Source organism: Schistocerca serialis, chromosome 11 (assembly GCF_023864345.2).
Source record: "Schistocerca serialis cubense isolate TAMUIC-IGC-003099 chromosome 11, iqSchSeri2.2, whole genome shotgun sequence".
Classification (NCBI taxonomy): domain Eukaryota; kingdom Metazoa; phylum Arthropoda; class Insecta; order Orthoptera; family Acrididae; genus Schistocerca; species Schistocerca serialis.
This window is the reverse complement of record NC_064648.1, coordinates 137,592,103-137,620,058: the sequence shown is the minus strand read 5'-3', so window position 1 is coordinate 137,620,058 and position 27,956 is coordinate 137,592,103. Positions and strand designations below refer to the sequence as shown.

The window sequence follows — 27,956 nt, the reverse complement described above, 5'->3', positions numbered from 1 at the left end:
GAGTTTCAAATGAACCTCACAGAAAGAGGCAGTATCGATGTCAGCTGATCCTCTCAGCATGGAACCTTGACAGGCGTCGGTGCCGACACGTCTGGTGGGACGACATCTTCCAGAATAACACACACAGTCTTTCGCGTAAAAGCAGGCGCCGACGCGAAAATGCCGTGGGTGTTGCCAATTGGAAAAAAGCGAGAAGAAAAGCACGTGTGTTTTGTGTAGAGTGCGAAGTTGGGGTTTGTGGAACACGATGCTTTGAACAGTATCATTCAAAATCTAATTTGTAATAAATTTGTTCGACAAAGCTGCACATACACCGATCCCACCAATATTATACTCCAGAATATCGAAACAAATACAAATTATATTTATTTTTATAAAAAGATCGTTATTGTGGAAAGCTGGAAACTATTTTCTAATAACAGTTGCCCAGTTTGAAAAACTCGCGCCAAAGCGCCGACAGAGCTGATTCTGTGACGTAACCTACAATTTACTCGTGAAGCAATAATTTGTTTAACTGCAGCTTGCTCCTCTTAAAGGAAGAGAACGTAAACACATATTTGAAGCATGAGAAAATATATCTCGTTTGCTCTCTGTTCCTGTCATGATGGACAGTCTCTTTGACACGTAACAATTTTGTATGCAGCGTAATGATTCACAGATTCTCACACTTCTATCGATGTTCTAATAGACGAATATTTGTTTCAATGTAATTGTTTTTGCTTCAAGCCCGAATCTGTTGTAAGATTCTTCCCGTTTTTGGCAGAGATGTAGCAACAATTGTGGAATTGGTGTGATCGGTGTGGGAAAAAGTTTCATTGTTTTTGATGTCTTATTACCACATTTGTGTGTTTTTCATTTCATCAACAGTTGTGTTGGCTTATTTGGTACCTTATGTAACGCAGATACTGCATTCCATAGAAGTTTCCCATGTCTCGCGTTCATTGATCCGACTGGAGGTGTTGTGAACAAAACTTCACGTCGTCGAATAAATATACGACGTCTTTCTGCTGAAGGTCACGTCTTCCGCTGTTTACTAGCGTTTTTGATTCCCTTGTAAGAAAACGACATCCTTCATTAAATATATGTTACTTACAAGTGAATCGTAAGTAAAACGTCCCGAAATGTACCACTTCATACCTCCCACGGCCCTTAGGAAATTCAACAAAAAAATGAGGTGTAATGTTTTAGTTACTGCAGATTTTTACACATTACAGACGTTCTCTGTTGAAAAACTGTGTTACAAATGAATATAAATGATGCTATTCGCATTCCTCGTATATCGCATTCAGAACTATAGCTTAGTGTCCGCTTGGAGCGCTGCCGTCAGGGGTGTATAGAGAGCGGGAAGGAGTGTCGGCAGTGTGTGTGTCGGACTGTGGGGACATCCACCACGAGGGTGGCAGAGGCGGGGGCCGCCCCCTGCACGCGAATGAGGCGCTTCTGTCTCCAGCTCTGCCTCCCTCCCTCCCTCCCTCCCCCCACTTTCCCCGTCTCTGTCCATCTGCCTGTCTATCTGTCTAGGTATCTGGAGGACGCAGCATGTTATCTCGGAAGGAGACTTACCAGCAGGTGTGGGAGTAGCTTGAGACACGCCTCAGGGACGTGTGTTGCATGCACTGCTGTCCACGTCGTATGCTAATGACCTTGGAGGCAATGTTAACAGTAAGGTTACAGTTTGTGCAGATGATACATTCTCTGTAATGAAGGAGTGTCTGAAAGAAGCTGTACAAATATTTATTCATATGTTCACATGATTTCAAAGTAAAAGAGGCTTGGACAAATTACTGTAAGTGGGAAGAAATGTAAGGCAAATCGTGTGATGGTGGCTAGACGAACACCCTGCCATTCACTTCAGTCTGTTTGGCAGAGAAATTACGTAAAAAATTGTGCACTTAAAAACTCGCTGAAACGTCGTATTCTAAGGTTGTTGTAATATTAGTGAGTCACTTTTGGAATCAGTCAACTCATACAAAGACCTGAGTGTGGCACACTGAGGTGATATAAAATGGAAGTATCACATAGTCTCAGTTGTAGGTAAACTAGATGGCAGAGTGGACGAGATCACTGGATGAATGCGGTGAGTCTACAAGGGAGACAGCTTACGAAACACTCGTGTGGTCCATCCTAGACTATCGCGCGAGTGTGTGGGACCCATTACAAAAAGAAATAACAGGGAATATTGAACGCGTACAGAGAAGGGTAGTGCAAATAGACAAAGTAGTGTTTGCGTGAAAGCCTACTTACGGGAAATTCCAGAGCCAGCAGTGGGTGAGCAGGGCTCAGCCGGCGTGGGGACGTGTGGCCAAGTTCTGCGAGGGGCTCTCCCCCCCCCCCTCCCCCCCCCCTCCCCAACCACCCAGTCCCTCCACCAACACAGCTCACATATCTCCGTGACGTACAAAAGAATTCTAACTTCCGTCATTAACGTAGTACCAGTGCTTCAGTAGACTGTTACCGCAGGGGATCTACTGTCGTTGTAGGAAAATAGTTAATTGGAGAAGAAATCTTAATAGTTACGGTTATTACAAAAATGTTAATAATAAGACTGCTATGGGAATCCTTCCAATTCAATGAAATTCAAAATCAGGTAAGGTTCACAAATTTTGCTTCAATGTTTTCATCACTCGACTGTGCTCTGTGGTCACAGGAAATTAACTGAGTTGTAGGTTATAAACACAAAGGGTATACACAAAACATCTTTTCCTCGCTATTTGAAGAGCAAATTCGTGAATAGTATCTTCAGAACTCAATTTTGGAACCACGCCGTGTTCTATTGAGAACATGGCCGACATGCCGCTTCGGAAATAATTCTTGACGAGCTCTGAACGTGGAAAGCTTGTTTCAGCGGAGGCGACAGTTCCTGGCACGGCTGGCTAAATTCTGTGGGCGATGTAAATCCCGTTAAACGGGTTTGCAGAATCATTCGAGTATTTCAGTATTAACGTAGGAGTTGTCACGTCATCGGGCGCCATTTCTCTGAGCACATTAATTTCTGTCAAGAGAGCTGAAGCAACAATGTCTTTCGAACATTCACAATTTACGTTTACACTTAGCTCTTTCTCAAGGTTTGTAGACAGCATTTTCTATTCTTCGGCCTGTATGTACTTTAAACTGTCTAGAAAAAACAAAAAGTCGAGTACTTCGGAATACTTTGCCATTTGGCGAAACCTCTCTTTCAAACTTTTTAACACTGTCTCAACGACAGGGTAGAGAAAATCGATCCTATATGTCTCCTCTGACGGTTGAGCTATGCAAACCAAATCGTCACCTTCATAATCAAATTGCTTCGCCTTCTTGCCAGTTCTCCTTTCTCCAAATTTTGGTCAAGTCTGCGAAGTTTCAGTTATCTCTTTCGCTGTTAACTGCACATTAACGAAAACTCCTTCGCGGAAATTCCCAATAAACGTAATTAGACTTTCGAGAGATTTAGTTGCTACTTTCACGTCAACGTTTGCTGCTTGAACTGCCTTAATTGCTGCGCTAATGGCAAAGAGAAGACCGTACTATACGACAACGCCTACAATAAACTCGGAGCTTTTCAAATCGTCCACAGCAAGCGAGTGAGCTCCGCTCTTTGTTTTCGATTCAACAGCGCCGTCGCTCACCTCAGGAAGGGCGCCTCTGACTTCTCTCGTCTGGCACTTTAACAGCTTTGACACTCTACACCCTACTTTGAATCTGAAAGATTCATCGCTGTTAAAGTTGGCGCCCTGCGCAATAAGATTTCCCGTCTCTGAGTGGATGCACTGAAAATAATGTATATTCTTTAAATTACACCAGAAAATGTGACTGCTTTTGCAGTAGATTTCGCCGCATCTGATAACACAAGACTGTGGCTGTCACATGGCATATAGAATGCTCTTGGTTTGCACCTTAATATTCTGACTTGAACACCACTTCGATAACCTTTTATAATCGATAACGTTGGCTTCTGCAATCATGAATATCGAGTCCTAGTTTATCTAGTTCCGACAAAACGGTTTCAGTCAAACTTTCTCCTGTTGTTGAAGTGATGTTCAGGAAGTCGAGCAAGTGTTCTTCTACAGTCGCTGCGTCTTCTGATAAACTTACAGACCTAACAATCAATGTCATTTGTTCCTTGTGGCATGTATCAGGAGTATAATCAAGCACGTCAGAAAAATATTTACTTTCGTTTACAGAATTAACAATTCTGTTTTTTACTTTGTTGGCAAGCAAATTTATGAGTTCGTTTTGAATGTTTTTTCCAAGAAAATGGTCATGACTTACTTGAGCCTTTACCCAACTCTAATGTTCCTACAAAACAGGGTGAAATTCTGCTGTCATTTCGATCAAACCAAGAAAACTAACATTATTTTCTTGATAGAGCTTGACACTGCCTCCCTTTACGTTGAACTAGGTATCTGATGGTGAGTATAATTCAGTTTAGAATCTGACGCTAATGTTCCTTCTCTCTTTCCAGTAGTTCAAAGTAAGTATGACCAATACCACTTTGTTGTTTCAAATTACCTCGCATTCTGTCCACTTTCTTGTACTGTTTATGTTGTTAAATTATTGTTCATGCTCTTGAATCCGATTTTCTAAATGAACCCAGCCACGGAGTCCATCGCCTGATATCTTGTTTGAAGTAGAGATGGGCAAACAGAAACACATAACTGTTTCGAAAGAAATGAAACAGTACAATGTAATGTTTCGATACGCTGTTTCGAAACAGTGAAACAGTTTGTGTTTTGTAATCTAATAAACCTACACATTTTATCATCTTGAATGTCTACTGTATAAGTATGTGCATATAAACACAAATGAGGTGCGAGAGCGCTAATCATATTGCAGGAAGTATGTAACTATCACTTGGGCGTCTTGGCAGTTTCGTGTTTCCTGCAGCAAATGCGCTGCTTTCGTGTCGTGTGACTTTCATGCTTTTCAAATGGCTGAGGACAGCCATAGCTGAAGATACAAGAGCCACCACGAACGGAACTGGAGGTGGGAGCAAACTGCAGAAACAACGGATATGCTACTGGGATTCCCACATTCCTATAGTATGGGTAATATACCCATCCTGCTAATTTCCATGCACACAAAGGGAATCATTGTGGGTAATAGGCACAGTGACTATAGACTCACAAATAACGCCAAATAATTAGAATAAATAACAAGATATAACAGAAAAAATTTTCTTTCAAGGTGATTCGAACCGTTACTATAAATACACTATGCTCCCCAGCCCTTCCAGTTCACCATTAAACTGTAAGTGATATGTCAAACAGATTGCTTGCAATTATACCTACATCGAATTTATGTATATGTCTAATAACTGTCACTCTACGCCTTTTTTTTTATTCAAAATGTTGTAGTCTTACTTGCGTTTCTTAATATGATTACTGTACATGAACAGAGAAGCGTTTGTTATAAAAAAAAGTGTAATTTAAATGAATGATTTTCACATATTTATTATTTTGAATGTGAATAGTATGCGTTGTTTTATTGTTTTGTTAGTGTTTATAAAGCAGATGTTACGCCATTTCGGAATACGAGAGTCAGCTAGAAACGAAGCTTTATTTTCGGATGTCTTAAGCTTCATGCTATTTGCTGTCAAAAAGATTTCGACACTCTTGAAAGTGTTTCATGAAGTGGTGTGTTGTGTTTCAGTACCTGTGCCGAGCCGGAATCTCGTCCGACACAGAGCGGAATGAAACACCACTGTGGACTGAAACAGCCTTCTTTTGAAACAATGATACAGTTTCTGTGTCTGGCTCGAGATCGAATCTGGTCCTGTTATCCGAGACAGTGGCGGAATGAAACACCACTGTTTCGAAACAGTGAACCACAGCCGTTCGGAAACACTGAAACAGTTCCACGTATCGATACACCGTATCGAAGCATAGAAACATTGACCAAGTCTAGTTTGAAGGAGACCGAATATGTTTATAATAAAAACAAAGAAAGTTGTCGGTAGGTTTCGAATACATAAGCCATTTACGATCATTGTTTTTCTCAATTTGGTAAACTTCTTATATTAAAAATGAGTTGAAAATTTTCTTTCATTCTCGTTTAAAGGATACTCAAAACTTACAATTTTAGTAGGGCCTTTATGTAAAATTTCACTTATCATTGTGGATGTAAACCTATTAGGCCAAGTGGCTGGGTCCAAACTCGTGATTGCTTCACAACTGCTAGCAGTAGGCCTACCCGAATGTGGGACAGCTGGGGGTCCGTGTTCCAGTGCTTGTGTTCACTTGCATCTGAAGCACCACACGATGAGAGGCTGCTGTTAGGGACATGGCCTTTTAAGCACGCTTAAGTCTCACTGTCTGACGTTGTTGGTAGGAGAAATTTTCCGGAAGCGCCTTTTTGTGAGTTCAAAAACTGTTCAGTTGTAGCTTTTTCTTGATCTTTTGAATACGTGAATCGTATTTTTTAAATCTGTCCCTTTCAGGAAAGGTTTCCCTTTTGGCTCTTTGAACTCCACAGGACAGGGAAAAACACTGTATCTTGACACACAGTGCACACATGACACGTGAAGTGGGAAAGTGCGGCAGGCATATGTTTCAACTGACGACAATAAAACAATCATTCTGTAGGAAAGAACCTGCTGACGAGTAGGATGTAATGCTTCATTGTTATCCACAGCAATGAGTAGAAATGGCGCGAACAGGGGCTACGAAGCAATGAACCGAATATATGCATGGGCAACAGCCATGTGTTGACAATAAACAGTACTGTAGCGCGTCCGTCTCACAGCCGCTGGTTCCCCCTACCCCGGTGCGGGCATAATTTTCTGAGAGGCACTCCAGTGGCCACAGCAGTGTCACAGTGAGCGTAGAATTGGATTACATAGCTCTAAAAGTACTTTCACAAACATGTTACTTTATTTTTTTCTGCTTGTCCGCAATAACAAAATTAGGACGACAGTCTTCGTATTACATTCGCATGTTCTGCGCGGGGTCCCTGGAAGCGCTGCCCCCTGTGAGGCCCCCGTAGCAGACTGCAGTTGGTACCTGCCGGCCTCGCAGCCGTTGGCAGCACTGACTGCGTGCCACAGCCCTGCCGCTTCAGGCGTCTGTCGCATTTGTAGCGAGTCGTGTCCAGTGCGACGTTCTGCGTTGGGGTTTCGTGCTGCTGCTGCTGCTGCGCCGAGAATTTCTTCTGCTACACCCACACCCTTAATAAGGTAAGGACAACTGTTTTCACGCGTTCCTGTAGTGTTGAATTATTTTCTTTGTTTTCTTTTGGTTTATTTTTGCAAAGTCACGGTAACTGTAAGGTTTCATTTACGTTCACTATGGAGACTATCGCTTATAAAGCAAACCGCGTTCGTTTATTACGCTCTCAAAATACTAACGAATTTCGTATTACAAATCTTGATATTTTAAAGTCCTACCGACATTCCTATTAATTTTGCTGTTCTACGGACTTTAGGCATGAGTGAAAAGCGTAGGCTCGGACGAGATTTCTACTCGTATTCGTGCCATTTTGTTGAATTTTTTTTCCCCGAAATATAGCTTGTTATTTGTACACATGTGATCCATAATAGGATTATTCTGCATGTTAGGAATAACAGAACAGAAGGATGGAACATTGCATGTGCAAGTAGATAAGATGCTATGGCAACTTCCACTATTGAGGAATTAAACAATTACTTTACGTCAGGATAGTGCGTAGACCTAGTGACAATCTGATCCTATTCCTAATGGTTTGAAATCAAACAAAGCTAGACGCATTTTGACAGTTCGATAGCGTAGCATTGAATCAGATATTTCCCGAAGCAGTCAGCTCCACGAAAACTGCCGAATTTAGTACAACTAATCTGTTAGCTTCTTTCTCCCAGTCCTGCATTAGCAATCGTCAGCACGTTAAGTCACGCAAATGTGTTTTAGTACAGAACGCTGTTCCATTGAATTTCGATATCTTCACTTTTCTAGAGAAATGTTTTTGGTGACAAGGTAGTCTGTTGGGTAGTCAGTAAGACAGATAATGTTATCGTCCATTTCGTCTTTGTTCTATATGTGTAAGTGCAGAAATTACTGAATTAGTACGTTGACCTAAAATTGATCCTCTAGCTAGAAATGGTCAAAATTCCCGGCGTTAGGGACTTAGTCTTCACTTCTGTTTTTAATTTATTTATTGTTCCGTGGGACCAAATTAAGGAGAAGTCTCCATGGTCATCGAACGAGTCAATACATGAAATTATAACACGATATTAGAAACAGATAAAATGAAATATAAAAAAACATATTCAGGTGACAAGTCGTAAGTTTAAATGAAGACAATCAGCAATGTAACACTGGAATTTGCTTAATTTTTTAGCTCTTCCAGGAGCTCATCGACAGAATAGGAGTGTTTTGTTTTATTCTGTTAATAATCGTGCATCTCCAGGCAGTGACTGTGCCGTACACTTACCAGAAAAGTAGTCGGTTTTCTGCTAAGGGGGTATCTGGACGAGTGAAGCAGTATCCCACGTAAAGGACCAGTACTGAAACACATTGGCAGTAAAACCAGCCATCCTCAGAATCCTTTCTGACAAGTGTTTGTCATTGCTCAAAACGATATCAAAATACAGAGTATCAGTTACAAATCGCACTGCAGAACTCAACTGTTACATATATTCTTGATGGAACAGTCCATAGCTGTACTTTCGGTTCATAGCGTGCCCGCTGGACACTACGAACAGGCAGTTCACCTGTGGACTGTTCCATCAAAAAATAAGCTGGGAGAAACTGAAGATTCACATACAAGTTCTTGTCAAACCAAACGGGTGCTGCTGAGTAATACTTTATTAGGACAAATAAAGAATTATTCACCTGTTGCGGCTTTAAGAAGAACGCATTGTTACATCTGTAGGTGCTTACAGTATAAAGTGTGTTGCTGTTGCGTAGAGGAAGGAATACAGTTTATATCACAGCAAGCGAATCTCTTGTCATTAATACGTTGGGAGTAATTTCATCGTCTTTTGTGTAAGTAAATGAAAAACAGCAATGCAGGTGGTTGTAGACAAACTTCCACAAAGAAGGGCTGATACGATAGCCACCTTCCTGAAATGAGTTTTGTTGACAAATTAGCCTGCATCCATAGATACATACATACATAGATCCTTGTTGCATAGAGCATTAATACATGTCGTAACGATGTGGGATGTGTCACTTGAACACAAGTTTTCTTTATACAAAATAGTAAATATTTTTATAGTTAATACTTCATGTCTAAAGATTCATCTATTCAGTAGGAGCTGTCATTCAGGAGGGTCGACAGAAGCGTCCGATCCCACGCGTCGTCTTTGCATTATCCAGAATTGTTAGTGTGTCAGCTGTGTTTGTACTGGAATTCGTTTCAGTGAGTTAACGATTTTGTGTGAAGGGTAATTTAGTGTTCGCTGTACGTCGTGTGGTAATTTTAGTAAAATTAATCCGGTGTTTTTGTTCAGGAATGGATATGACGGATAAAATTAAGTGCGCAGGTCAAGGGAAGTGTTCGATCCCGATGTGTGGCTGTGTACGTTGGTATCAGGAAAGCTATGGGCCAAGGGAAGTGTTTGATCCTAATTTATGGGATCGGGAGCTGCTGTTGAGCTATACAGGTCAAGGGAAGTGTCCGATTCCAGATGATACTGTTTAGTGGTATTTGGGGAGTTTTGTGATGTCGGTTTTTTCGTCTTTTTGTGTTGTTTTGTATGGGGGTGGGTGTCTAAATTAGTTTATATTTAGTTTGCCCCCCCCCCACCCAAAACACCCCATTTCCCGCGCTTGTCCCGTTAGTGTCATTAGGCTTCTTGTGGAAAGTGTGTGTTTGTTTTTCGATGTATTTTCGTCCTCACAATGTGTACATAACGACTTCATATGCGCCATATTGGAATCGTGGTTTATGGTCGTTTCTGCCATATTTGTGACGTCAAAGTAGACGGGCGGGATCGGACGCTTCCGTATTTCCATACATTTATTTTGTTTTAAATGTTGGTTAGATATCTGCCGGTTTTTTAATGCTATTTGGCAAATGACCAAATATTTTTGTGGCAACATAATTCACACCTTTTTACGACAAAGTGAGATTTAATCCAGAGTAGTGAAGATCATCGTTTCTTCTAGTGTTGTAGCTATGCACTTCGCTGTTACTTTTGAATTGGGGTGGGTCATTAATGACAAATTTCATAAATGACTATATGTACGTCGAAGGTACTGTGAATATCTCAAGTTCATTAAATAAACGTCCACAAGGTGTTCTTCGGTGGGCTCCAGCTGTTAGCCTGATGCTATGAACACTTTTCCTCTTAGTGACGAATTGCCCCCAAATAAAATACCATGTGTAAGCAGTGAATGAAAATAGGCATAGTAGGCTAATTTAATGATGTTCATCACCAATATTTTGCAATAACCGCAGTAGCATAAGTAGCTCAACCTAACTATTTCAGCAGATCATCGAAGTTTCTTCAAATTCAATTTCTCATCAGTGTACATATCCAGAAATTTTGAATACCCTGCCCTAGCAACAGACTTGCGTTCATAGCCTATATTTATCAGTGTTATGCCATTTACTCCACATAATTATATTCACTGTTTTTTCTCAAAATTTAATAAGTGTCCACTTGCAGATAACTACTTAGTAATTTTGTGAAAGACATTATTTACAATCTCCTTAGGTGTGATTACTGTACTTTTATCATTAGCAAAAAGAACTAGCTTTGCATCTTCATGAATATAGAGTGGCGAGTCATTAATGTATATTAAGACCAATAAGGAAACAGACTGAACTCTGTGGGACACCGTTCTTGATACCTCCCCAGTTGAAGGACTCTGCTGGTTTTCGCAGACTATTTGTACTGTTAATTTGAGCCTTCTGCTTTCTTCCAGTGAAATATGAATTAAACCATTTGTGCACTGTCCCACTCATGCCACAATACTTAAGCTTGTCTAGAAGAAATTCATGATTCACACCATCAAGAGCCTTTGAGAGGTCACAAAATATTCCAATGGATGAAGTTCGGTTATTCAGTGCATTTAATATTTGATCAGTGAAAGCACATATATAGCATTTTCTGTTGAAAAGTCTTTCTGAAAACCAAATTGACATTTAATTAGTACGTCATTTTTACAGATACGTGATGCTACTCCTGAATACATGACTTTTTCAAGAATTTTGGATAAGGATGTCAGAACTAAGACTGGGTGGTAGTTGTTAGCATCAGACCTATCCCCTTTTTTTCCGTTGTTGAACAACAGCGTATTTCAGTCCATCTGGAAAAATTCATATGTGGCTGAGAATCCTACTTATTTGTTGGGAACAAGCTTTCAGTACTCCGTAGCACAGCAAGAGGTGTAGGTTGGTGTGGAATAAGAAGATACGGCTGAGAGACGGATAAGAGCATAAACGTGAATCCGAAATCAGCTTTTGACTTTTCGAGGACTATGTATCAGAAATAAGGGAAGTGTTAACTATATGCGTGGCGTGATAGACAGGGTCGTAGACTGACCATCGTGTGTGCCGGCGGGCGGTGGTTCTACGCTCCACGTGGTGCGTAATTTTCTTTGTTCGGTTTGAATACCTAAAGCATTTAAATATGAAACTCATCACATCTACATATACATCTATATGGTTACTCTGCAATTCACACTTAAGTGCCTGGCAGAGGGTTCATCGAACCATTTTCATACTACTTCTCTACCATTCCACTCTCGAATGGCGCGTGGGAAAAAGGAACACCTATATCTTTCCGTTCGAGCTCTGATTTCTCTTATTTTAATATCATGATCATTTCTCCCTACGTAGTTGGGTGTCGACAAAATATTTACACATTCGGGAGAGAAAGTTGGAGATTGAAATTTCGTAAACAGATCTCTCCTCAATCAAGACTGCCTTTGATTCAGTGACTCTCACCCCAACTCGCGTCTCATATCAGTTACGCTCTCACCCCTATTTCGCGATAACACGAAATGGGCTGCCCTTCCTTGAACTTTTTCAATGTCCTCCGTCAATCCTACCTGGTAAGGATCCCCTACCGCGCAGCAATATTCCAGCAGAGGATCGACAAGTGTGATGTAGGCTGTCTCTTTAGTGTCCTGCCAACAAAGCGCAGTCTGTTTCGCCTTCCCCACAATATTATCTATGTGATCTCCCCAATTTAAGTTGCTCGTAATTGTAATTCCTAGGTATTTAATCGAACTGACAGCCCTAAGATTTGTGCGATTTATCGTATACCCAAAATTACTCGGATTTCTTTTAGTACCGATGTGGATGACCTCGCACTTTTCTTTGCTTACAAGGGAACCTCCCCATCGCACCCCCCTCAGATTTAGTTATAAGTTGGCACAGTGGATAGGCCTTGATAAACTGAACACAGATCGAGAAAACAGGAAGAAGTTGTGTGGAACTGTGAAAAAATAAGCAAAATATACAAACTGAGTAGTCCATGGACCACATGGGAAACATCATGGAGAACATGAGCTCAGGAGCGCTGTGGTCCCGTGGTAGCGTGAGCAGCTGCTGAACGAGAGGTCCTTGGTTCAAGTCTTCTCTTGAGTGAAAATGTTACTTTCTTTATTTTTGCATAGTTATTATCTGTCCGTTCGTTCATTGACATCTCTATTCACTGTAATAAGTTTAGTGTCTGTGTTTTGCGACCGCATCGCAAAACCGTGCGATTAGTAGACGAAAGGACGTGCCTCTCCAATGGGAACCGAAAACATTTGATCGCAAGGTCATAGGTCAACCGATTCCTCCACAGGAAAACACATCTGATATATTCTATACGACACTGGTGACGGCATGTGCGTCACATGACAGGAATAGGTTTTCGACCCACCTAACTTGTACACTTGGCGAATGGGTAAAAGGATTCTTCTACCTTGCCCGATTTAGGTTTTCTTGTGGATGTGATAACCACTCCCAAAAAAGTGATGAAAATATAAGAGTTTGTCACATAAACTGAAAATAAAAAGTTAAAATTTTTCACTCGACGGAAGATTTGAACCAGGGACGTTTCATTCCGCAGCTGCCCACGTTACCACGAGACCACGGCGCTCCTGCGTTCCTAGTGTCCTTGATGTTGCATATCTTCCCATGAACTACTCAGTTTGTATATTTTGCTTATTTTTTCACAGTTCCACACAACTTCTTCCTGTTTTCTCAATTGATGTGTGTTCAGTTTTTCAAGGCCTATCCACTGTGCCAACTTATAACTAAATCTGAGGGGGGTGCGATGGGGAGGTTCCCTTGTTAGTGCCAATTGCCACTTTTCGCACCATACAGAAATTCTCTCTAGGTCATTTTGTAGTTGGAATTGATCGTCTGATGACTTTCCTAGACTGTAAATTACAGCGTCATCTGCAAACAATCTAAGGGGGCTGCCCAGATATCTCCTAGATCGTTTAGGTAAATCAGGAACAGCAGAGGGCCTATGACACTACCTTGCGGAACAGCTGATATCACTTCTGTTCTAGTCGATGATTTGCCGTCTATCGCCACGAACTGTGACCTCTCTCGGAGAGGAAATCACGAATCCAATCACACAACTGAGACGATACTCCATATGCACGCAATTTGATTAATACTCGCTTGTGAGGAGCGGTATCGAAAACCTTATGGAAATCTAGGAATATGGAATCATTCTGAGATCCCTTGTGGACAGCACTCATTACTACATGGGAATAAATAGCTAGCTGTGTTGCACAAGAACGATATTTTCTGAATCCGTGTTGGTTATGTATCAATAAGTCATTTTCTTCAAGGTGATTTATAATGTTAAACTACAGTATGTGCTCCAGAATCATCCTGCAAATTGAGGTCAGTGATATGGGTCTGTAATTAAGTGGATTACTCCTATTTCCTTCCTTGAGTATTGGTGTGACCTGTGCTACTTTCCAGTCTTTAGCAACAGACCTTTCGTCAAGTGAGCAGTTGTATGTGATTGCCAAGAAAGGCGGTATTGTGTCTGCATACTGTGAAAGGAACCTGATTGGTATACCATCTGGACCGGAAGAATTGCCTTTCTTAAGTGATTTGAGTTGTATCGCAACACCTAAGCTATCTACTTTTGTCACTCATGCTAACAGCTGCTGTGGTTTTTCAGAGGCACAATCATCGGTAACTTCTCCATCGCTATCGCGCAGTGACGGTGTTTACTGTTTTCTGCCACTGGTGTACTTTACATACGACCAGAATCTCTTTGGATTTTCTACCGTGTTTTGGGACAATATTTCATTGTGGGAACTATTAAAAGCATCTCGCATAGACGTCCGCACTAAATTTCGAGCTTCCGTGAAACTTAGCCAGTTTTGGGCTTCTGCGTTCTTCTGAATTTGGCATGCTTTTTTCGTTGCTCTGCGACAGTGTTCTGATGTGTTTTGTGTACCATGATGGATCAGTCCCGTCTCTTATTAACTTAGACGGTATGAATCCATTGCTGTCGATACTGTATCTTTGAATTTGAGCCATATCTGGTCTACACTTACATAATTAGCTTGGGAGGAATGGAGACTCTCTCTTAGGACGGCATCAAGCGAATTTTTATCTGCTGTTTTAAATAGATATATTTTGCGTTTATTTTTAATGGTTTTGGTCGATATGGTTTTGAGCCATATATGGCAATTAACTTGCGCATCACCAATTTTAAGAAAAATGCACATCTTGTAGTTTACAATTACATATCACACGAAAATTTCTGGTTTTCATTGCAAGTATACATTCTTAATTACAGATATATTATAAAAGATTGAAAAAGATGGTTGAAGGTAAAACATTACGTGATTAAATGTTTTGGAGAAAAATTAAAAAGTACTGTTTGAATATGCCCATTGTTTTGTAGGACAGATGTGGTCTCACATGAGCCAGAGTGATAAATGTCGCAGAAAGATGGAAGACAATTTTGATGGCGTCGAGCACGCTGTACAAATGAATTATATTTAGAGTTGTGGTCGTAACACTGCAGTCTGAACCCGACAGAATCGATATGGAGCAGAGTTAAGGGAATTGTCGCGAGGAATAACAAGACATTACGGTTTCAAACGTACTGCAACTAATGCGCGAAGCTTTGTGACACGTCGCTGCCTAACGATGGCGAACTGCAGAACAGCACGTCACGAAAGAGGAGGAGGAGGAAATGTGGACACTTTTCTGGCTTGGGGTTCTGTCTCTGATAGACTCGTTATCAACCTAGCTGTACTGAAGTGTGTTCAGCGGTGTCCGATGTGGTAGGAGTTCAGAGATTACCAGACAGCTGACTCCGATAACCTTCAGTGGCTTACGTATTTTACTACACTGCGCTACTAAACTGCGCTTTTACGCCACACGCAGCTCATGTGGAAAAATTACCCTCGTTAGTCACGAATTTTCATCACTCCTGCTTTTAATTAAAATGTAGATGCAAATGTAGATGCTGTTTAGCATCGTATTATCACAGCGTCTTCCGTAGTTTCGGGCAATTCTCGTTTTCATTTTCTTTTCTTTTTTCATCGCAGTGCATCTTAGTTTTCGTTACATCACAGACGCAGGGTTTCTGCTGCAGATTTCTTCTGCACTTTCTCGAGCCGGCCTATTCATCCACAGTTGTTCCTACTTGTACTTCGGTCGATTCCAAGTTGAGCTCCCATTTTCTCTTTCAAAGTTACCGAATGCTGTTTCTAATTTCAGCTCGCAAGTACTGTGGATTCCTACAAAATTTTAATGATTCCAGTGTAAGTGGATTGCCTGTAGCTATTTGTTATGATTTGCCTAAGGCTTCTGTGCATGTACTGTATTTGCAACATCGAGCGTTTCCTTAACTGTACTTTCCAGTTCCAGAACTCCTGCTGTTTATTCGCTCCCAAGTGTCTCGATAATGTCCGCACTTGGCGTACATACAGGATGGCGCACGAAATGTGTTACCATTTTGTTTTTGAATATAAACTTTATTGTCAATACAATCTGAAAGGAACATATACTACAATGAGGAGCCGTCCATGGAGATTTGTTCTAACTGAGCACATGCTCAATATGTCCGCCATTGGGGAGCCAATTTTGTCCGTCATTGAAGCGACCTGGAAGCCTGAGTGAAATGATCTCCACGTCGAAATGCTCATGTAAAAACTCACAGTCCAGACCTCAATCCATGTGACTTTCTTCTTTTTGGGGTACCTAAAGGAAAAAATTTCCCCGAAACGTCCACTTGATTTAATGGAGCTCAGAAAACTTATTTTTCAAGCTTGCACTGAAATTGCGGAAGACATGTGCCGTAGGTAATCACTAACTTCAGTATTCGTTTGAAGGAAGGTCGGAAACGAACTGGCGGACATATTCAGTATGCGCTGAGTTAGAACAAATCTCCATGGGCGGCTCTTCATTGTAGTATGTTCCTTTCAGATCGTATTGACAAAGTTCATATTCAAAAACAAAATGGTAACACATTTCGTGCGCCACCCTGTATGTTGCCAGTGAACATGGGCATTCGTTTTAGTAGATTAAATAATTCCCTATGATCACCATCAGTCACATCCCCCATGCTCCTGTTCTAGCCACCTGGCAACCAGCCTTTCCCGCTCACTCTTTTCTGTTCTACTTCTATCCCACTTAACCTGTTTCCTGCCTCTCCAAGTGCCGCGAGGTTTGAGGCGCCGTGTCACGGATTGCGCGGCCCCTCCCGCCGGAGGTTCGAATCCTCCCACGGGCATGTGTGTGTGTGTGTGTGTGTTGTTCTTAGCATAAGTTAGTTTACATTAGTTTAAGTAGTGTGTAAGTCTAGAGACCGATGACCTTAGCTTCTTCAAATTGCGCAGTGTCGTCCTTGATTTTAAGTTCTGAACGTTTCTTCCATATCATCATCAATTTCTGAGCTCAGTGATTTTCAACTGTAGTCGTTAAGGTGCCGTATTCGGCAACTAAATCTCAGTTCAGCTCCTCCTTTGACGCCAGCAAGCCTGCCTTTAACTCTTCGCTGTGTGCTTATTCTTTTTATCAGCGTGGCCAAATTGGCCAATCATGTTCTGCTCAGAGCTACATGCTCTGCTGCCCTCTGTTCACTTATCGTTGCTTCAGCCTCGCTCGCACTCACACTCAGTAAGTTGTGCACTCGACCCGAAACACTGCTAGCTGTGACTGGAACAGGCTGTGCACGTCCTAGATCTAAACATCTCCGCTGCACCACTGAAGTCTGGCTCACTCATTTCTCTCGCATCGGAGGAACCTACTGTTTCATTTTGCACATTTTAGTGGCTAAAATTGGGGAGAATCTATCTCCTACACGTCTCTGTACCTTCGCAGTCTCTTTTTTGGGCATTTCGCAATCTGACTCCTCACCACCTTTTTTTCTTTCCTCCTCGTACTGCTTTTGAAGCGACTAACGTAACTATTTTCGAATAACGCAAATGAAAATCTTATACAGAAAAAACACTACCTGAAACACACTTAAATAACATGCTGAATTTTTATTAAGTTCATCACACTGGCTAAACAAGAGTATTCATCACAAGCAACCTGATAGAATGAAAATGAGCTTCACACGCAATTCCCAGCGCAAAATCATTGTCACACCGAGGATTAATTACATTTAAAAAACTACCCAATGAAAAGGATTACGACGAAAAGCTCCCAAAGTACCATAAACACACTTCACACAAAATTCAAAACAGGCATCAAAGACGACACTGTTTCATAAAGCAAGCAACAACGCTGATCAACCACAATGAAGAAATTGTGAGATATCTGTAGAAAATAAAATTTACGTATTAGTACACCCTAACAATGTCACAGCATCAACATAAGGTCCCTGGGGTGACCGAAATCCTGTGCAAAAGGGTCTCGCCATTATGAAGGCTACCTGTTCTCCTCAAAATTCAGATTTAATGGCAAAGTCGGTGTTCCGAATGAAACCTGTTCCTGACGTCAAATACCAACAGCCACCAGGCAAAGAGAGGTTATTTTCGTTTTCGTTTCATTGAGCACGCACCAGACACACAAACTTAGTTTGTGGCTGAAATTCGTTCAAGTACTGGAAAAATAGCCGAGAAAACCACCACCTGTCAGGCTGTTGTATGAGCTAAGGAATGAAATATCCTCGTACTGGATACACAAGACAACATATTACAATTTTATTGATAGATCGCTATTAAGGGAAGATAAGAACTGAATGATTTGAGGGAGCTTGACTAGGAAGCAGAGTGGCTCTATGAGGTGGTATGTAAAGAGCCACTCGACGTTTGTCTGAATTAAAACACACGAAAATATTAAATGGTGCTTAAACTTCGACATATGGTACGTCTCTCTCGAATGCAGCCTCCAAATGCGGAACCCAATCTGCTAAATATGGGGTAGGATTTACTTGATGCAGACACTGACCATCCATACATTATATAGTTTTGAAGAATGCTTGCTTATTCTGCTTTTAAGTACACTGGGACAGAGAGCAACTACTTTCGGCAGTCAACTTCTGAGGACAAAGGCCCATTGCAAGAATTCACTATAAATCCAATAATTAGACAGTACAATTACTGAATAAGAGCACCTCTACTCTGTACTTGACAAAGAATTTTATGTTCGTTTTTGGCCTCTAATATGAGACACACAACTCGTGTGGGGAATGAAGTGGTTCTAGCACTACACATTCCACCCTCCAAAGGGACTTCACAGTTGAAAATATTCTTTCCACAACAATATTTGTGTATAGTACAGCAGGAGCAAAATTCACAAGCGTGTCTATATTTTTACACGAAGTACCTGTACTTTTAAGTGTGTGGAATATATCACACAGTCTCTTAACTGTTTTCAAATTAGCTTTTTCCAATTCCTCAAATTTCTGGGATACAATGTTCACGCATCGTATCTCGTCTGAAATGTTGCACATTAGTCTACTGCCTTAAGAATTATCAGAAAATTTAAAAGTTCAGCCCAAGAAACAGTATTTTTTTTTTGTGTTATCCAATGAGATGATTTCAGAGGTTGAGGTGGAGAACTCTACTTTTCCAAACAAGTCACAAAAGTGTCTTAGAATTGGTAAAAGGCTCGTATTTTGACTGAGTGAAAGTACCTTCTTTTCCAAGTTAATTAAAATGGTATTATTTCTTGAAGCAAGCTGAAACTGTGGTTATTTCCAACTTTTGGATTGAATTTAAAAAAACATTTTCAATGGGCATTGTGTGAAATGAAGCCAAAGAAGTGACTGTCGGTTCTCGAAAATTTGTTTCAGCAACGTGGGACATGTATTCTGAGATAGAAAACAAGATTTCAAAGGTTCATACATGTCAATAACTTTTGTAACTCCTGGCAACAATAACAACCATCTAGTTTTAATACTACCAAGAACTTTCCCGTATCCAGTATCAACGAAATCACAGAATGATTTCAGTTGGTCCACACGTTGAGGGTAAATGTGTGTCGTGCTCAGTGTAACTTGTTTTAAGTTAGAGCAAGTAGTACGTGAGCCCAGGCACCGATGACCTCAGCATTGATATCCCTGTAACGTTCTTTAACGACAACTTGTCACACTCGTCCGTCATTTCTGGAGTAGGAAATGATCGATACGAATCGCGAAGCTCGCGCGTAAGTCACTGGCACTCAGCACGATGACGGAAGATGTTGTGTTCACACCTCTCCTCGTCCCGTGACCAAAATGCAGCGTCTTTGTTCCATCTTTGCGTTCACCAAAAGCGGTACTGGGAAATCGGTTTAGGAAATCCGGTTTTTGGGGCGCCAGGCGAAAGGGGGGGTGGGGGTGTTGCCAGCTGTATAGCGCGGTTCGAGATAAAGGACTGCGGCGTGGATGGGACGCAGGCGGTCCGGCAGTGCCGACACAGACGTAGACGCCCTGCTGCAGCCGTTCCCTCGCCTGCCGCGCGAGCTGGCAACGCCGCCCCGTGACGTCAGCGCTGGGTGGGGCAGCGGGCTGTCTGTGCGGTCCAGTTGTGACGCAGCAGCCTGGAGGGAAGCAGCGTGCCACGTTGTCCTGCCTGCCCAGACAGAGTTTGTGTATCTTGTGTCTGCACGGGAATACCACAGATCGGTAAGGCAGGAATTTATGGGAGCGGCGGATGTTCTGCACGCTTTTGTGTGGTTTTTATCGCGTAACTCACTTACTGCTCTTGTCTAATACTTTGTCTTAATTTGAAAAATTACGACCGCTACGAACAAAGGGGGTGGCTAATAGTGTGTTAAATTACCGTTTTGAGTGTTCAGTACTTTATAGGTCGTTACTTGTGGTATTGCTCCAGTCTATGAAAACTTGAGCGAGAATAACGTGGAACGAATGGAAAATAACGCCACATTCAGTCGGCTAGTGTTTCGGTGTGCCAGTGTAGATTTTCACGGAATTCACGTACAACAGGCATTTAAAATGAAAACCTCGCGTTCTTGATAATGTTCGTAGGACGCAAGTTTACGAAAACCATCAAACGGAGAACTTTGCAGTAAGCGAGTTTTAGTGCGACAAGGCGTGTAGCGGCTTGCAGGCGTGGCAGAAATTTATTTTTTAATGTTTCGCGTAATGTGGCCGAATTCAGGCATCTAAAATGTTGTCAAGATGTACTCATTCAGAGGTATAATCTCAAATTGCAGTTGTCACGCAGTAAGAGAAGTACCGAAGTTGGAAACATGCGCGTCGCGAGGTAACGTGACTAAGGGCGCCGAAATACGCGGACGTTAGTCGGACAGTATTTCAGAATGAGGGCCGTTACCGACTTCCAAGAAACTGCACGCAAGACTACAAAAACTGGAGAGATTTTTTCGCTACCCCTCCCCCCCCCCCCCCACCCGGCCACGTTGTCGCTGTTCATGGAGTCAACTTAGGCATCAGACGTATCGTTGTAGTTTGTCAGTACCTAGCTATTCGCGACGCAGTTTGCAGACAGTATCCCCACACCCCGTAGGGTATCTGCAAAAATTACATCGTCGTACGGCCCACACTTCAGTAGACATGACGTGTCAAAAATTTAGACGCGCGATAAAAGGGCTTTTCTTTAAAAAGGAGCGCAAATTAGCCAGATTGTATTCACCCAGTATTTCAGAATGAGCACTTGCTTTCGAACACACGTTAAGAACAATTTAAAACCGTTTGTAAACTTTCTCGCTTAGATGCTTAACGTCACATGTTACTCGTCTGCAAAGTAATCAGACGTAGGAAGCTGTTTCGTGCGTGGGCGTTGCGGATCCTGAAATCCATTCGCGAATCACAACTCGTGGCGTGACCCCGACACGCTTGTGGCGATGAGACGCAGCACTCGCCTTCATTTGCGTATTTTCACAATTTCCTGGAATTAAGGTTATGCTCAACGAGCAATCTGTAGCTTTCCCCAACACCCTCATTACAAACAGGCGACCATCTGCGTAGTAGTTGGCGAATTCTTGAGAATTTATCGTTATGTTTGTGCTTCACGAAATAAACATTTCGTATTTTTTATCGCTCTGTCACGTCTCCTCGTTTGTGATTTGCTGATGAAATTTTTTAGCACTCTACAACGCTGCATCGCTTTGTTGGGCTGTTCTCGTGTTAGCATTTGTCTGATGAGAGAGCCCGGTGTGTCGACAAAGCAACGCATCAGCGATCTGTGAGGCGCGCCGTGTTGTGTGCGGCCTGCGCTTCAGTCGTGTATTATGTGAGGGAGGAATGAATGTCGGTGATTCTGACGCCGTCACTTACCAGCTTCTTCATTTCACGTTCAAATTACACGATTAAAGTGCAGTGTAAATTTCTATGTGCAGGCACTAATGGCGGGAGAACCTAGATTTAATTTGTGCCATTTCCAGTGCAACAATTGCGAGAATCGAGGTAGATTTGCTATTAGTTTCCGTCAGAGGGCTGAATCACGTCAAAATTATTTGTGGGGGCATTTGCTAATTATGTTTGACAGAAACCTACAGTAAACATTATTTCGTTTAGCCAGATACTGTTACAGAAGCCTTACCCGTTATTGATGGTAAGTCCCAGTTTCGGAATCGTGGGTGGCCACTGAATTCGCATTTACAGACACTTCGGCATGACAAAGTACTGAACACGACCCGTCTTGAACAGTTCAAAAATGCCATGTGTCAGTTAGACTGCACATCGTCGTAAAACGCAAATTTGAATACCAAAACCATAAAATTGACAATTTTATCTTCGGAAACAGGTAGATCAACACGACGACTGTTCAGTGTGCTCCCCACATCCACTGCCAGCAAAGAACGCGTGACGTCACGGAAAAGTGACTGTCGTCACACGTGAGGGACTTCCTGGCACTTGCCCGCGAAAGGCAAAGGTCCCGAGTTCGAGTCTCGGTCGGGCACACAGTTTTAATCTGCCAGGAAGTTTCATACGGAAGGTAGTTTGAAGTCACTGCCAACTATAACTGTATGAGTAGCGTACCTATTTGTGATGACTCAAGTTTTCTTTCAACTGTTCAGCAACTGTTTCGTCTGATACCGGGGGTCGGCAAAAGGAGCCAGTTATTAATTTATTTAGGTTGTCGAATATAACCTCTGCCCACACTTAGTCACAGGAACTATCTGCTTCAATGTAACTTGTGAGTTGGAACAGGCATTACATTATTTTTCCCTACGTGGTGCTTCTTGTTTCTGTTGCAGTGCAGATCATTATAATTACGGCTTTTCCCTCCAAAACCTAGGATGTTTTCTCTGTGACTCTGTAAATACCAGAGGTAAACAATGTAGAACAACGTACGTTACAAGCATAGCATTCTGTATTACTACAGTTCCTTATCTCTAACATTTTAAAAATGTACGTAGACTTTAGATGACATGTCAATCATAGAAGTTCTTATCTCTATTTAGTAGCGTATTTTCAGTCATGTTTTGAACATTGTCCCGCTACACTTGATTAACTAATGTTTCGCCGCAAGAGATAAGTAGGCACATTGCAGTGACCAAAAAGAAATGATTAGCGTACATGCGCACTCTCTTTTACATCTTTCCGTTCTTGTTGTTCCCATACCAATACTGTTTCCATCTCAATAAGTAAGCGTGAAAGGAAGCTACCGTACAGACAGAGGGATCTGCATTTATACTTGGCACAACTAATCACATACTGACTTAGTCGTCGGTATTCCTTTCGTTTCCCAAATGTTATAAATGTTTCGATTTCGGAGAAGCAGCTCTGTATTTCCCCGAGATGTCGATGGAGGTCCCTTACGTACTGGTTGCATCGAGTAAGACGTGAAGACGGCGGTTTGAAAGCGGACAGAAGTAGTATGAGGAAGGGCGCCCCTAACCTGAGGGATCGCTAGGCAAGCTACCTGGCGAAGGGGCCAGTGTGGCAAATGTCCGGCGTGGCAAATGTCCGTCATTCGCTGTACCACTGTGTGCTTGTAGTCTCAAGTTGAGCCACTCGCAGAGGTCCATCGTGGGCTGTGACTGCTGTATGGCAGCGAAACTTGGTATGCTAATGCGCCCTTGCGGAACCGATTTACACCGCAAAGAAATGTTCCCATATCTAATGCATTGGGAACGGAATGTGGACAGGAAGGGACAAACAAGTGAGAAAGGCAGAATGTCGATATTATTAGCCGCCACTTGCAGAACTTGTTCAGTGTGAGCACCGGAGACTTCCGCGAGGTGTTGCACAGTGACAGATTCGCACCTGGTATTGGAATTGATTTCCTCCGGCGCCAACTGGTTTCGCGTTAACGCTTTAGCATGTCTACAGTATTTCGCTGCCTTACCATACTCAGACCACAGTGGACTTGGGTCAGTAGCTGCATTTTACTCACAAGCACCCGGTACTTGAATGTCTCAGACGGAGAAAAAAAAGGTTCGTGAAAATTTCGCTGTCGCCTTGGTGGCCCATGTGGTCATAAACCATTTAGTAGTTAATGAGTGAAAAAAATCTGCAGTTTTCTCAGACTTCCGTCGTGTGTTTCACTTTCCTCAAAGCATCAAGGTTCTGCAAGTACCCGTATTTCCAGTACAGGCGGCTGCCTAAACTGGAGCAGCTCGCAGCTGCTGATAGCGGCCGTCGACATTGACCCGTGGCGTAATGGTGTGCTGCGTGACGTCACACACACACACACTCACGGATACAACAGAACGCGTGGCTGCTATATTATTTTCTGTAAAGTGTTGTGGTGGAATAGTGATCCGTTGCTTGGCCAGAGTTCTGGTACAGGTTGTCAGGTTACAGTGTGGTTGTCAGTCAGCGGAGCCAAAGAAATGAAATGTTACAGTAACAATTTTTGTGTGGCACGTATTTCACGCATGTTAGCTTTCGAAGAGTGTTTTGGTGACGCACAGTTGGAATCGGCAGGTTCAGTGCTGGGCAGCCCTTGTCCCTAGTGTGGAGGCAGGTTTACACCTGTGCAGCCTGTCGCCCCGCGGCAGCCCCCACTCTCCGGACGAGTACAGACCGCGCTCTCCCGCCCGCGGTGTTTTTTGTCTGTTTTTTGTACTGCGTCTCACTGTTGCGTTCCTGTGTTTCGCGCCCTTTCAAATTTTCGCAAGCCCATTGGCCGAGTCGTCTAAAAAGAAACAAAATGGCTCTGAAGATCATCGTGCATACATACGTGTGACGCGAGTTCCCGGTAACATCCATTATGGCCTCTATTTTGTGTAGTCAGTGATCGAGTGGCCTTCTGCTAATATTTCAAGTTCATTTGAGTCAGCCACAGTGCAATGAAACCCTATTTTAATCGCTAGATTTTCGAAAATAAACATTAAGAGAAACAGGGCTGTAGTAGAATTATAAACATTATGACTTAAATATAGGAGACAACCGCAATCACGACACACACAGTTTAACTACACAAACCCGTGACCAGTTTCAGATTTTCAAACATCCATTGTTAAGTGCTTTTGCAAGCTGATCAGTACTAGTGTTAACCGCCTACGGCCAATCCAGCGATGCGAAATTTCGTCGTTTAGGTAGCAACAAACATCGATGCTCCCTGAAGGAATGAGTAGTCGAAACAACCACAAGTGCAACATATCGAGGTAAGATGTACCCGCCACAGTTGTCTCACAGTATTAAAACGGCCCATTCAGCTTCGCCTGTCACACTGCGCAGGATACATTAACCCTCAGCGAATCTCCTACATGCACCGAAATTTGGTGAGGATTTTCAGTACGGCACACGCTCACATTGCGGAGATAAACTTTTTCAGAAAAGTGTTAGTTGCTTTGTCGCTGAATATCAGCGTGGGGGCGAAATGTCCATCCTCAGTTGCTGCCTCCAATTTGGCGCAAATCTGAAGGCGCCGGCCGTAACAGTCCGCTTTTAATTGTTGTAAGGGATCCAGACGGTACGGTTTGAAGTCTAACCGCCGACGCACTGTCTTCCACACACTTTGCTGCGGTGTTCAGAGTTCGTGGCTTCTGCGTGCTGTTGACTTGTGTGGACTGCGTACAGAAATCTTGTTTAGCCCCCCACCCCCTTACACAGTTTTTTGCAGCTGCCACATTTGGTCAAATACCTCGCATGTTCCAACACATGAAAAGTCTTGCCTTGTCGGCATTTTGGCAAGGCGCTGAATTCGTAATGGCATGCAATCATATTCGTACACTTAATACTTCGGAAAAATGTGAATTCTGGAAACGAGTGAATCGTTCATGGTAGCCCTCTGTCTCGCCTTTTACCCGTCGTCCTTAGTTTCTGCACCAGTACGGTGCTGAGCAGCTCAACTCATGATCTCGATCCCCTAGCTCATTTTACACAAGGCCAAGAAGTCTTTAAATTCTTAGTCAGTCTGGTTGACAACATTGCATTTACGGATTATTTCAATAACGTACATAATATCTGTACACATAATGTGCTTCCAGGAACACCCGCGAAATGTTAATCATCAAAGTACTTCTGTGCTCTTACAATTAACCACTGCAGCGCCTAATATTTAATTCACAGAATCTGGTACTTTCTGAACACCCGTGGTTACACTTCACGTGCTGACTTTAATCCTAGTACATACACTGTGTACCTTAGTGTCGGGAATCTTTCCGTAAGCAGCGAAAGATAATGTACGTAAATTATAAGTATATGCCTACAGAAACCAGATGGCAGTTATAAGAGTCGAGGGACATGAAAGGGAAGCAGTGGTTGGGAAGGGAGTAAGACAGGGTTGTAGCCTCTCCCCGATGTTGTTCAATCTGTGTATTGAGCAAGCAGTAAAGGAAACAAAAGAAAAATTCGGAGTAGGTATTAAAATTCATGGAGAAGAAATAAAAACTTTGAGGTTCGCCGATGACATAGTAATTCTGTCAGAGACAGCAAAGGACTTGGAAGAGCAGTTGAATGCATTGGACAGTGTCTTGAAAGGAGGATATAAGATGAACATCAACAAAAGCAAAACAAGGATAATGGAATGTAGTCTAATTAAGTCGGGTGATGCTGAGGGAATTAGATTAGGAAATGAGACACTTATAGTAGTAAAGGAGTTTTGCTATTTGGGGATCAAAATAACTGATGATGGTCGAAGTAGAGAGGATATAAAATGTAGACTGGCAATGGCAAGGAAATCGTTTCTGAAGAAGAGAAATTTGTTAACATCGAGTATAGTTTTAAGTGTCAGGAAGTCATTTCTGAAAGTATTCGTATGGAGTGTAGCCATGTATGGAAGTGAAACATGGACGATAAATAGTTTGGACAAGAAGAGAATAGAAGCTTTCGAAATCTGGTGCTACAGAAGAATGCAGAAGATTAGATGGGTAGATCACATGACTAATGAGGAAGTATTGAATAGGATTGGGGAGAAGAGAAGTTTGTGGCACAACTTGACCAGAAGAAGGGATCGGTTGGTAGGACATGTTCTGAGGCATCAAGGGATCACCAATTTAGTATTGGAGGGTAGCGTGGAGGGTAAAAATCGTAGAGGGAGACCAAGAGATGAATACACTAAGCAGATTCAGAAGGATGTAGGTTGCAGTAGGTACTGGGAGATGAAAAAGCTTGCACAGGATAGAGTAGCATGGAGAGCTGCATCAAACCAGTCTCAGGACTGAAGACCACAACAACAACATGCCTACTTCTACTGAACCCATATTACTCCTCTCTGGTACACAAGTTAATTATGTACGTACACGTAACCGATGCGGCTCCGCGTGTAACTGACGTATACAAAGACGCAGGTATCGTTAATACGTCGAGTGTAAGTGTTTGAATTCTAAAATTGGATGTAGAAGTTCGTTACGTGGAGAGCCAAGTACGGAAAACCACTGCATCAATGGCTTTATTCTTCTTTCAAAATAATGCTGAGAAATTTATACACAAGTGCTTTCTAACGCTTAAATACCTAGTGTATGGTGAGCTGTCAGTGTTGCTGTTCATTAACTTGTAATTCACGCCCTACCTACCCTTAGTTCACTTACAGTATCACTGAAGCGTCGTTCCTTTCCGTACGTAAAACTGCGATTACAAGTTACGAAATGCCACAGTAGGTGAAGTAACGTCCTCTATAAAGCACTGCAGGACCTTTGCTTGTCTCTGAGTTGCACAGCTGATACAATGAATTTTCGTTACCACTCACGAATAATTCCGTCTCTAGTTTATTTACGATTAAAATGCTTAATACTTGGGCAAATCTGCTGATAGCAAATGTCGTTCTGCTTACTGTTTATCAAAATATGTCCCCGACCTTCATGCCTTCTTTCTTCTGTCGTGTAAATTTTGCCATCTCCAAGGAAACAAGACGACCGGCAAGTCAGGGATTTTTGTCTCCTTATCTAGGAGTTTCAAACAGCTGTTTCTCTTTCTTTTTCTCCTACAGAAATTAGTATTGCGTATTTACTTATACTTACTGCGTGTACAAATTATTTCCTCTTTTTACTTATTTACATAAAAATATGCAAATAATCATTACCACCTCGACGGACGTAAAACATGAAAATTATATCTATGGACGGTTAGTCTCTAATTTGGCTAAAAGATAATTACTACCATCTTGGTAGCCTCTTTATTGTAGGTGCTTCAAAAATATATTAATTACATCATGGACGGTGCAGTTTTTATAAACTCACGCAAAGCTTTATTAACGTGGCTTTTCTCGACCGAAATATTTCAGACAGGACTAAAGAAAACGATGGCGTCAACGCTTACCAGTTTTTGTGTGGTG

At 42.2% G+C, this 27,956-nt stretch overlaps 1 protein-coding gene across 2 annotated transcripts in view; it reads left to right on the top strand.

The window, feature by feature from the left end:
- Nucleotides 1-7,062: 7,062 nt before the first annotated feature.
- Nucleotides 7,063-27,956, top strand: part of LOC126426717 (ankyrin-1-like) — a 56,680-nt gene continuing 35,786 nt past the window's right edge. Inside the window, exon 1 of one of the 2 annotated variants that reach the window (XM_050088635.1) lies at nucleotides 7,063-7,150. The gene's annotated coding sequence lies outside the window, so the exon portion shown is untranslated. Of the gene's footprint in view, nucleotides 7,151-19,820; nucleotides 19,934-27,956 lie in introns of those variants that run through there. The other variant, XM_050088634.1, reaches the window with a different exon arrangement.